The following is a 12,118-nucleotide window of genomic DNA, read 5'->3' as shown; positions in this document are numbered from 1 at the left end:
AAATGCCTTATTACGTGTGATATAAAAAGTCATGACCGCATTGGTCAGATCATGAGTAGAGGTAGCGCACTACTGCCTAAAGATCAAAATGGTTGCATGTTGTATATCTTTTTTGCATTGGCATTTAAGTGCTACCTAAGTCATACTTAAATCTTTGTGAAACACCACCCTGGTAACATTGTAAAGCTAGGTTTCACTCTAAGTAGTTTAAATTTTAAGTCAAGTTACTATTTAATGTTGGGTTACATTACAATGCAAGACTACGTTATCAGGCAATGTTACACTTTCAGTCAGGTTACACTTTAAGGTCAGGGGTGTTTCACAAAGATTTTGATATGACTCTTACATGACATGCAACATGAATCTTTTTATCATCATACCGTACGCAGTAGTCCGAGTCCTCTCACCATGATCTGACCAATTCAGTGATGTCTTTTATACTGCATGAAAGCAGGCTCAGATTACACTTTTAGATCAGGATACATTCAAAAGACAGGTTACACTTAAAAGCCCGGTTATGCTTTAAAGAAGGTAACTCTTTAAAGCAGGTTAAATTATTAGGAGAGGTTACACAATAAGCATGTTTATCACACTATCATGCAACTTTTTGCAGGTTAATCTATAAGGCCAGGTTACACAATAAGCTCAGGTATCACACTTAAAAGCCTATCAAAGCCAGATTACTTTTTAATTTCAGGTTACATTATGCAGGCCAGGGGGGTGTTTCACAAAGATTTAAGTATGACTTAGAGTCTCACCTAAATGCATATTTGTGTGTGGTATTAAAAACATGATCACATTGGTCAGATCATGCAAAGAGGGTGCGCACTATTGCATATTGATCAATTAGAATGCACGTTTCATTTCAGATACACGTCGGCATTTAAGTGCGATTTAAGTTATACTTAAATCTTTGTGAAACACCCCCAGGTAATGTTGACCATGCTTCAGTTTTAACCTAGGTACTCTTTAATGCTGGGTAACATTACAAAGGAAGACTTCTTTATCAGGCAATTATACATTTTAGTCAGGTTACACTCTAAGGTCAGGGGTGTTTCACAAAGATTTTAATAGGACCCATACACGACATGCAACTGAATCTTTTTTATCAATACCGTACGCAGTAGTGCGAGTCCTCTCAGCATGATCTGACCAATGCAGTGATGTCTATTAAACTGCAGGCAACTAGGCCCAGATTACACTTATAGATTAGGAAACATTCCAAAGCCAGGTTAAACTTTAAAGCCTGGTTACGCTTTAAAAGTACATTGTTTCATTGGTTTATTTCAAAACTTTCTTTTTAATTTAACTCTTTGCTTTCCACAATATCCATGAACAAGTTCTGAGTCCATACAATGTATTGTATTGGTCAGAAAGAATTGTTTTTATTCTTTAAAAAATATATTAAGATGAGAAGTTTTGCAGAGTGTGCTTTCTTTGGATGTATTTTTTAGAACTGACATAAAATTGAAGAGCGCCACCTTGAGACCAAATGACATCAATATTTGCTCATGAATATTCATGTCTCTCGCCTCTGCGCGAGTGCCGATCTCAAGTGCCAAAACGAGCGCATACCGCGGAGTCGAGTGGGTTTCTTTCCGGGTTCCTCCTGCGACTTTTTCTTGCATTTACACAGTAGAAAGCGTGTACATTAGTGCAGTCCCTCATGGATATATACATGCAAATAGAAATAAGTCATTTGAAGCTCCTTGGAAACAACCAAGGAGCTAGTTTGTAATGACCATCGTAATAATTGTGATGTAATGCATGTTATTTTACATCTGGATATCTCGGCAGAGAATCAGGTGCCGAGATGGAGAGAGAAAGAAGGGGGGGGGGGGTGATCTCCGATGAAAAGGGAAGATGAAAACAAGGTCTGACGGTTTTTACCTTGCTTTCATCTGTATTTTTTTTTATTTGTTTCCGATTCACTGAACTGTTATCATTTTCTTCAAGTTCTTTATTTTCATTTGTTCATTATTGTTTAAATAATAGGTCTATGCTACATTTTTTAAAGGAAAAAATAGAATTCATTTTTTTGAACTAGTTTGGCCGCCAAATTCGTTATTTTGCTTTGTGTGACCTATAGGCCTATCACATGTATACGATCTCTCTCCACCACTGAATTCGTCAATATACTGCCTCAACGTATTTGTCAATTAAATTGGACAAATACCGCCTGGCCTAGTGTGTGTGTGTGTGTTTTTTTAATACCCAGGGGCGGATCCAGGTTTCAATGATAAGAAGGGAAGCGTGGAGGGGGGGGGGACGGAAAAAAAATTGCTGGGTCAATCGACAGCTCAAAGCTATTTTTTATCAATATATAGTCGTAACAGTTGCTCATAAGCCCTCTAAAAAAGCGAGTGCGAGGTAAAATTTTCGGAAATTGTGTATTGAGTCCTGAAAATTGACCTGACCAATTATTATCGTTAACAAGGTGAGCACTGACGGAACCAACACGGGCCGGCTGTGCCCCACCCCCCTCCAGAGATACAATCAATCTACCGTTATAATTATTTTTTTTTGCTTGTCAAATTTTCCTTCGGAAAATGTGCCCCCCCCCCCATTGGAAAATCCTAGATCTGCCTCTGAAGATAATTATAATAAAACAAAATAATCACAACGATATGTAGGGCCTATGGTGCACTGGGTAGCCACTTCAGTTCAGTAAACTGTTTTCCCAGCGGGCCATGCTATATTTCATCAAAATTTCAACCGATACAATGATGTAATAGTTCAATTTGAATGACCTATGAGATCATCATTTAAATAGCAAAATACTTCTTTCAATTTAATTCACTTGGCACTCGATCTCACGGCTATCTCATTTAACAAGTATAAAGAACGATTAAATTAAATTGCTGAAGAAGTATTTTCAAATTCGCCCCGACACCCTCCTTACGAACGTTTAAGAATTTACAATCATTTATAGGATACGGACAGTGTTTTCGTTGCTTTCTTGTTTACTTCTTTTGAATGATTATGGAAATGGATTTTACTTCTAAATTGGATGTTTACAATTTTATGAAAATGTTCCATTCATCTGACAAACCATCATCGGAACAATTCGGTTTTGTTCCACTTTCATAACTATCATGACTATAGACTGTGGTCAATACCATGTTTCCCATCCCTTCCAAACCGATACAAAAAAAATATAAAAAAGAACAAGATGATGAATATAAAATACCTACCATTGGTATAGGTCATCCACCCACTCACTGGCGGATCCAGGGGAGGGGGAGGGGACAGCCGGCTCGTGCCCCTCCCCCCCCCATTTGAGACCCACATTTTTTTTTGCTCGTCAAATTCCTAGGGAAAATGTGCCTTTCCCTTTCGGGAAATCCTGGGTCCGCCCCAGCCTGCACCCACTCATTAATCACTAAAAGAATTACCGTTTACAATCATATCCTATAAATGTTACATGAATGATGTCTTTATCAAACATAATGGAATAAAATCATTCTAACTGAAAAGGTCAGAAAAAGATAGTGTAAGGTTTAAAATAAAATGTTTAACTTTTACAAAAATAAACACAGGAACATGTTACCTGAATTTGGACGCTTAGAGTGCAAATATGTATGCCGATAAATGAAATTGAAAATGGTATTTTAGGCGAAATTAAACGATCAGTTTGTCGCCGTGAAATTAAATGACAACTTTGGGCCATTAATTTGAACGAATGTTCCTCTAAATTGGATTCATACAAAACTTCAAAGGAATGATATAGAACAGAATTGAATGATGGATACATGAAAATGAACCATATGTGCAGAGGGTTGACAAAATATTTCGAATTTGAACGTCCTTTCATTAATTCAAATGAAACTATCAAATTGGACGGAAAATCCTATATTGCTCAAGCATTTGAATTAGAACAGACCTATATTAAGTTCCCTTGTTCGTGTTACTAAAGCCTGTTTTTTTTTTTACATTGATCAGTTGATATTTCTTCAATTTGATATGAATCATACCTTGTTATTGTCATTGCTATTTAATTATGTTTTATTGTACAAGGACCATAAGATTAAAAAAAACAGTAATTACAACTCTGATCTTGTCAACCTGCAACCTGTTTAAATATGATTGAACGAATAAAGAAATTAATAAAAAATATTCCATCGAACAGGCAATACGAACACAAAGCACGGGATAAATTGTTTTATATAATAACAAATGGTCCCCCCCCCCTCAGTCTGATTTCCCCTCACCTTATTTTATTCATTGTTCCTCCTCTTATATTTTTTTTGTCTTCTCCCCTACCCTCTGCTTTCCATTCTATTACATGTTTCCCTTCCCTTTCTTTCCTCCTATTATGCGCCACCAATAGGGGGAGGGGGGGGGGCGTCCCGTTAGCCTCCTGGGTCCGCATATGATACCGGTACGTCAGGCCTGTATGTTTTAAGCACTTGATGTTTATGTAACATCAATTCCCCCCCCCCGAAAGTTTTGCTTTGTATTTTTCTTTTCAACTTGTTATGGTAGTACATGCATGGGCGGAAATCCCAGGGGGACAGGGGGGACGTGTCCCCCCTACTAAAAATAGTAGGGGGACATAATATCAATTGTCCTCCCTACTATTTTGGGTCTTTCGTGATGCTAAAATGTGAATAAAACAGGCGTTTTCGGACGAGATGACCTTTATTTTATTTTTTTTTGCTTGTCAAATATATTTTTGTCGAAATGACCTTAAATTTTAGGTACATGTAATAGCATTATTTTTTTTTGCTTGTCAAATTTTCCAGACCCTTGTCCCCCCTACCTTTTGGGAGAGATTTCCGCCCCTGAGTACATGTATATACTAAACAGTTATCACCTTTGACTTTGTCCAACTTTGTGACCAAAATGTTATTACGGTTTTCTCAGAGAAATTGATAATGACGTCTCCTGGGTGCCCCCCCCCTTCACCCCACTCCTCCTTGGTCCTCTGGGCTTGGAGAATAAAATTACGCACGTATCATGGAGAGATATATATATATATTCGATGAATTATTTGGGGGGAGGGGTCTTCTATTTCTTTGTTATTCCGAAGTTCCGATGTTGGTGCAGCGAATGTGCTCTATGCAAAATCACATTTCGGCACGACTTCTCTGCGCTTGGCATGTCAACGGAAAAAAAACAAAATAAATGCAAACGTGTCATGGATCGAAATGGTAAAACATATATATTTAAAAAAAGACATTGTTATCAAATGCAGTCAAACCAACATTCATTTTTAGTGCATGCATTGTGCAAAATTTTGAGCTCGCGATTCGCGCTCACACTTTGCAAGAATGCTCGTTTGACAATAATTTGCGCGGAAAATGTTTCCAAACCATTCACTTGCTACGCTCACTCCCGGAAAAATAAATAAAATAAAACAAAGCCTGATTACATATTTTATAAATCAAAAAAGACTTCAAAAAGGCTTTAATGCTGAACTTAATTACTGTAAACGTGCAACTACTATAACGCATATGATAATCACATGGTGAAAATTTCACTTTGCATAAAAATACATATAAGTGCCCTTTTTGCCCCCCCAAGAAAATACATTCCACTGCCCCTGACTAGCACCCAGCGCACTCGCTTGTATTTTTATTTATCGTCATTCCCCCTCTCAAAGAAAAAAATACCTTTTGCCCTTTATTTAGCCTGCAATGGAAATAGCAGGAAATTTTATTCAAAACGCGAGCATATCAAACAGGATGCAAATGGAGGTCACTATTTATACGCTTTGGATTCTTGTAAAATATGTCAAGACTTCTTATATTTTCATTAAATCCTTTTCTTTATTTCTCTATATCTGTAGCTTTACAATGCGCACATTCGGGGTCCTCAGGGCACGCGCCCCCCCCCCAGTAGGCGAATAAGGGGCGCTAAAAATAGGAAGAAAAGAAGGAAAAGGGGGATAGAAAAAGAGGAGGAAAACAAAAGAAGGTAAAGGGAGCGCCGAATTGATGTTCGCCCTAGGGAGGGGGCGCCGGATTGATAATCGAACTATGGGGGCATTGACTTTATGTCCGACCTAGGGAGGGGCCGAATTGATGTTTTGCTTAGGGTCGTCGAATTGATGTTCGACCTAGGTGGTGCCAAATTGATGTTCAACCTAGGTGGGGAGGGGGTGAATTGATTTTTTACCTCGGGGCGCCGTATAGATGTTCGACATTGCTCGCATCAAATACACATTCTGTTCATGATTGCCAAAAGTGCATAGAAAATCCTAATTTTAGATCAGAATGCCAAAAAAAATCATCCCACTCTTCGCGCTCGCATTGAAGTTTAGTAAGGTGACTATCCTGCTCGCATTAAATGATTTGTTAGATACCCATCCTGTTCATGATTACCCAATAGTGCTCATAGATTTTTCCACATTTTAGGTCAGAATATCAAATGTTTTCAGCTCACGTTTCGCGCTCACATCAATAATAATTGTTAAGATAATATATTATACCCATCACGTTCACGGTTGCAAAAAAGGCTCAGAATATTCGATCGGAAAAGAGATGAAATATCCCCTCCCCATAATTTTAGTATGGTCTACCACTCTAATGAGAAGTTGAACTAAATTGAAACCCCAAAATGCTTAAAATTCTATGCTTTCTGGTCACATTTTTTTTCAAAAGGTGGTTACAACATATTCATGGATCTTTTTTTTCATAAACACATTAAACAAGTGGTCTTCAATGCCCTTTTCACGTGATTATGAAATACAATAATTCAAACTGCATTTTTACGGCACCTATGATTCCCTGGCTGGGTGGGTCGGGCTCAATCCATACGCGCATGTCCGTTGGGCATCGTTTCCAAAATTGTATCTCCTTATATACCGGCGTGATAATAGGCGCTAAGTCCATGGATCGGATCGGTTTACTTCTATTTCGTCTGATGCCAAATTGTCCAATTGCCAACTCGCCTATCATTTGGTCTACCATCAGTTCGTTCACTATCCACTTGGCCTATGTACGTACATGCCATTCCTTCTGCAGTTGATCCAGTTGAATATATATCGTTTCAGCCTTTCTCATTATTTTACTGCATAGCGAATTACAAAATGTCGTATCCCGTTTCTGCTAACTGCACAAGATATTATTAAATATAATTTTATTATTATCATGCAATGAAATTTATATTGTTTTACACGCTGAGTCGGCTGACCACTTGACTACCTTGTAAATATTTTTTCCAATGATATTCAGATGAAATCAGTGGCGTTCAAAATAAAGCTTATAGGGCTGTATGGATTCCCAAATTTGTCACGCCCCCCCCCCCAAAAAAAAGGAAAGAGAGAAGGGAAACTATAACTGAATACCGGGTCTGAATATCATGTCAAAATCTTTCATAGATTACAAAAAAAATCAAGATTTGTGCCCTATATGACCTTCATATTTTTTATGTTCATTATTTACGCCACTGGTTGAAATTAAATACAACTGAAAAAAATTCCCTTTTAATATCATTGCATTATACATCATGAATAGTGAAAGCATGTTCGTAACATCTTTTCGTATTTTTCGCTGTTTATACAATTCCTAAACTTAGGTTTTGTGTATTCCTTATGTTCGCATGCTCAATTTTTTTTTCTCTTTAGTTCAATATTATTCTCTCCAATATGCCTATTCAAGAAAGTATTACTTGTTTGCTTTCCCCGTGACCGCTTTACCTTTACTTTTGCAGATCGGCTTGTCGCTCAGTGAGTATTCTGAAATATATCTGTATTCTCCTTGATCCCCTAGTCTACAATATTGTAGACCCACATCTGCAGTGTGTGTACCTCAGTTGATTCAACGAGTCTGCATAGCAGACTAGGTCTACTGAGGCTGCAGATGAAGTGGCTAGGTCTACTGAGGCTGCAGAAATGGCTCGCTTCGCTCGCCCTTTCAGGCTGTTTTGCTTCGCAAACCAGCAGATCCCACCTCACGAGCCATTCAGAGTCTGCATAGCAGACTATTGATCCCCCTGGAGTTGTAAAACACCCATAAAGGCAAAATATTATATTTTTTATCGGCAACATATTTGCATCACATACATCAGAATAAGCGGATAATTACCATTGAACCTTGCCAGAAGGGGCTTGCCCCCCCCCCCCACAAAAAAATGTTTTTTTTTGCGAAAGTCATCCCCACCGTAGGCGACTTTCCCGCCCCAAAATATTCTTATTCCTACAATAGTGCAATCCGTCACGAACACCATGCACGATTGGCCTTTCGTACCAACTGATCCCAAAATAGTTGAACCATATTTCAACACTTTCTACGATCGCCTTGACTGATATGATTTGATTGATACTTTCTGATACGAAAACGATTGTATGCCCCTTGGAAGCAGGGTGCTGGTGTTGCGGCGTGTATTATTTTCCACAGGCATGCAGCACCCCCTGGAATTATGGTAGGTGTCAAATTGGAGAAATGTATGGAATCATGACCAACATTTCGTGTTAGAACCTTATGTTTTTCTTTTGCTTTGTTCAGCACGTAACCCTGGCAAAAATAAATCGTGAGTGTGAACTGAGCACATTTCTTTTCTCAATCATCAAAAATAATTATCATATTATTTTCCCAATGAGTTGTGAAATGTCGACACGCCGGAATCTCCATGGTCCCAATCTCAATATGAAAAATACACTTCCTCTGCTATAAAACAACAGTTATCATTCCCTTTTTCCTTTAAATATAACAGGGAAATGGGGGAAATGAGAGTTCCACTTTCATTGTAAATAAGTGATGTTTTGTCTTGATCGTGTCGCCACGCATCACAGTCATTCACATTTTTTTCAACAGTTGAACTGCTCGTGCGCACACTGTATGCGTAGGCCTATATCCCGGAGGCATATCTGCCTCTCATTTCTTGCAATAAAAGTTCATCTTTCCATCTGTATTTTTTTTTTGTTTATCGTTTATTTAATAAGGGGTAGCTAATTAAAAGCTCCCATGGGGCACCCTTATCTATTACTTTGTCATTGGTATCCATTCTTGGGCCATCGGTTCTATTCATCCATCTTTTCATTCTTTCAGTCATCCATCCACCCACCGATGGAGTGATTATAGACTACCCCACCCTCCCCACACTGGAGAAATGCTCAGCGACCAATTCTGTGGAAATCCTATTGATACACGTTTCAAAGCCGACGTAAATTACTAGTACATGTGCCCTCGGACGTTGCTTCTTCAAGTTTGCTTAGTCTTCTTTCACGTACTTCGTTGCCCTGTTTCCCACTGCGTGACTTGTAAAGTTCTGTTGTAAAACATTCTGGTCGCCCCCGTGGTCAGCTCTGCACTGAAATTCACCCCTCTGCATACAAAGAGCGGCTCTACCGTAGATCATAGCGCCGTGCAATATGAATATACTCAACTTCTCCTTATTCCATATCTAGGTATAATGGGTGGCTGCAAGAATAAGAGTTTTCCGAGAAATCTTGCCCATTGCGTCTGCACCCCCCCCCCCCCCCGGTTTATTTTTTATTTTTTGCTTTTGCTCATGACGCCTGTAAAGATTGACCCAATAACACTTTATTCGAAATTTGCAACTTGATGCATTGGTCGCACACACACACTACCAAGGTCTACATGAGGTAGACTACGCTACGTACATGCTTTGCATCAACTGCTCACCTTTTGACCTCGCCAGTTCAGCCTAAACAAACGTATAATAATCAAGATGCGTTGCATTGCAAGCAGCTTCACATCCGGGGGGGGGGGCACTTACATTGACGAGTGGATACCATGCGCGACCAAAAAACACGTAAAAAGGATGTCTTTTTCACGATAGGGCACGTTACGTACGTAACGTGATAAGGGTGTCAAAAACACAAAAATAATGAAAAAAGGGTATCTATTTCGCTAGGAAAATTACGTGTTTAGGGTCGAATTTGCGGGGATGATAAAACAAAATTAAAATGTTTTATAAAGGATGTCCTTTTTGCCCCAACACTTCGTGTTTAGAGTCCGATTTGCGCGGGGTGTATAAAGTAGGGTCGTACTAAACCGATAAGGTAAAGCAGATGACCGAAGGACCCGTTAACAATAAAACATTCCTGTACTTGTTTAGGGGCTCATTTCAGGAAATATCTGCCAAGAGTATCGTTTTGTTTCCAATACTTGTTAAGGGTAGGTTTTCACATGCCAATACTTGTTAAGGGGTGCATTTTCAGAATATGGAAATTACGTATTTAGGGTGCTTTTCGAGACCCCGTGGTCGCGCATGGTATCCACTCGTGAATGGAAGTGGCCCCCCGGGGCTTCACACCTACTTTCATGTCAATAATGTCTGTCTTCATGGTCCTACCAACTTGATTTATCTTCCTTTTATGTTTTACTATTCTGTTTCCCGCCCTGAAAATTGTTTTTCTCTTCGCCCTTCCCTTTCTTCATACTCGGCCCTAAACAGAATGGGGTGGCCGTCTATTTAGAGTTTTAAACCATTTTTGTTTTAACTTTTTATCAAATAATCTGAAACTGACTGAAACGCTTTACAATGATATCATGATTTCAGAAAAGATAAAGATGGAGGGAACTGAAAGGGTGCATAAAGAGCTGACATGAAACAAAAAATCAAACTCGGCCCTTCCCCTTCTCTGGGATTCCTCGTATCTCTGTAGTCTTGGAGTATTCAGATTCATGACATACGATTCCTACAGCTCCATGCCTACAGTAAGCCGTATTGCGTAGTCATTCACGTCCGCTAATCAACGTGTTTGAAGTTTCATGTAGCGCATGTATGTCTTTGGTATACATATACAGTGTGTATGTACTGCAGGACGATTTTTATTGATTGGGGAACCAAAGGGGCAAACCCTATCCGACCCCGCCAACACACACAACCAATACACACGCGCCCTCCACTGATTCACTTACCCCCAGTGATTCACCTAACACAGTGATTCACTTTCCCCGGCTATTCAGGAGTGTGTGCATGTTATGCATGTGTTTGGTAGTCTTATCGTACAACAGTCCAGGGGGTGGACTTCAGTATCAGCAGCCACTGGCCGCCTAACCATCGGCGCATTGTGCATGCAGCGTCCGATGCATGACTTCTACCCTGCTCTCACTGTGCGTGTAGCATTCATCGATAATGCGCATGCGCCATGACGTATTCATGAATATCCACGATGTTATAATGAATATGCATGAATCAAACGGCGTTCTAATATCAATTTATTTCCTAACTCGAGAGGGCGGATCAACAATTGTATCGGTTAAACGAGCTCCTGTAATATATATTTCACCCCTCAATATCACCAAAACAGAAGAGTTATACCAATTTCTGTTGAGTGCTTAAGTAGAGCACTGATATAGATACTTAATGAAAATAATATCTTTACAATTGATTCACTGCCCTTGTCTGAGATGAACCAATCATACACTATACCTTTAACAGAATATGTAACCTAATCTCGCTCCAAGACGTCATAATACAGGGTGTATCTTGATTAACTTCATTTTTATGTTGCTACTTATTTTTTTAATTCACGATAATTAATTTTGTTGTAATAATAATTTTTGGCTTAAGAAGATAAATTAATAAATCGAAACTAAAAGTAATAAAGATTACTACTTTTTCATTAATAATTCCGACAATCATTTTTAAAGACTAACATCTCCAAAGCCCTGTCGAAGATGACGTAATTAACGTTAGTGATTGTCACATTCGATCATCCAATCAGCGAAGATTGCACAAGCTTTGAGGCGAGGTCAATTTTACGACCATTCCCTGAAAAATCAGGGGAGGCTCGTAAAATTGGCAGAGTGGAAAGGACTGTTGTGGGGGAAGGATAATTCGAGGGGTTGTTTATATTTAGGGCGTAGAGGTCGATTGTGTAGTATAGGGGCCAGAGTAAAAAAAAACACACACACACCAGTCCTGACAAAGGACTAGCAAGGACCGCGATGCATCCCATCTAGTTTCTGTCCGTACAGCAAGAAAATATGGGATGCATGCCGTTCACTCGCGCAACGATACAGTCTTAACGAAAGAAAGGAAGGAAGGAAGGAAGGAAGAGAGAGAGAAAGAAAGAAAGAAAGAAAGAAAGAAAGAAAGAAAGAAAAAGAAAGAAAGGAAGAATGCACTCAACAGAATGCAATCCATCGTGTGTGGCCCCCTGCTGTGACCGTTGATGCTGGGGTGTATTATCTTCGGACCG

The sequence above is a fragment of the Lytechinus variegatus genome, chromosome 8 (assembly GCF_018143015.1).
Source record: "Lytechinus variegatus isolate NC3 chromosome 8, Lvar_3.0, whole genome shotgun sequence".
Lineage (NCBI taxonomy): Eukaryota > Metazoa > Echinodermata > Echinoidea > Temnopleuroida > Toxopneustidae > Lytechinus > Lytechinus variegatus.
Note: the sequence above shows the minus strand (reverse complement) of the source record.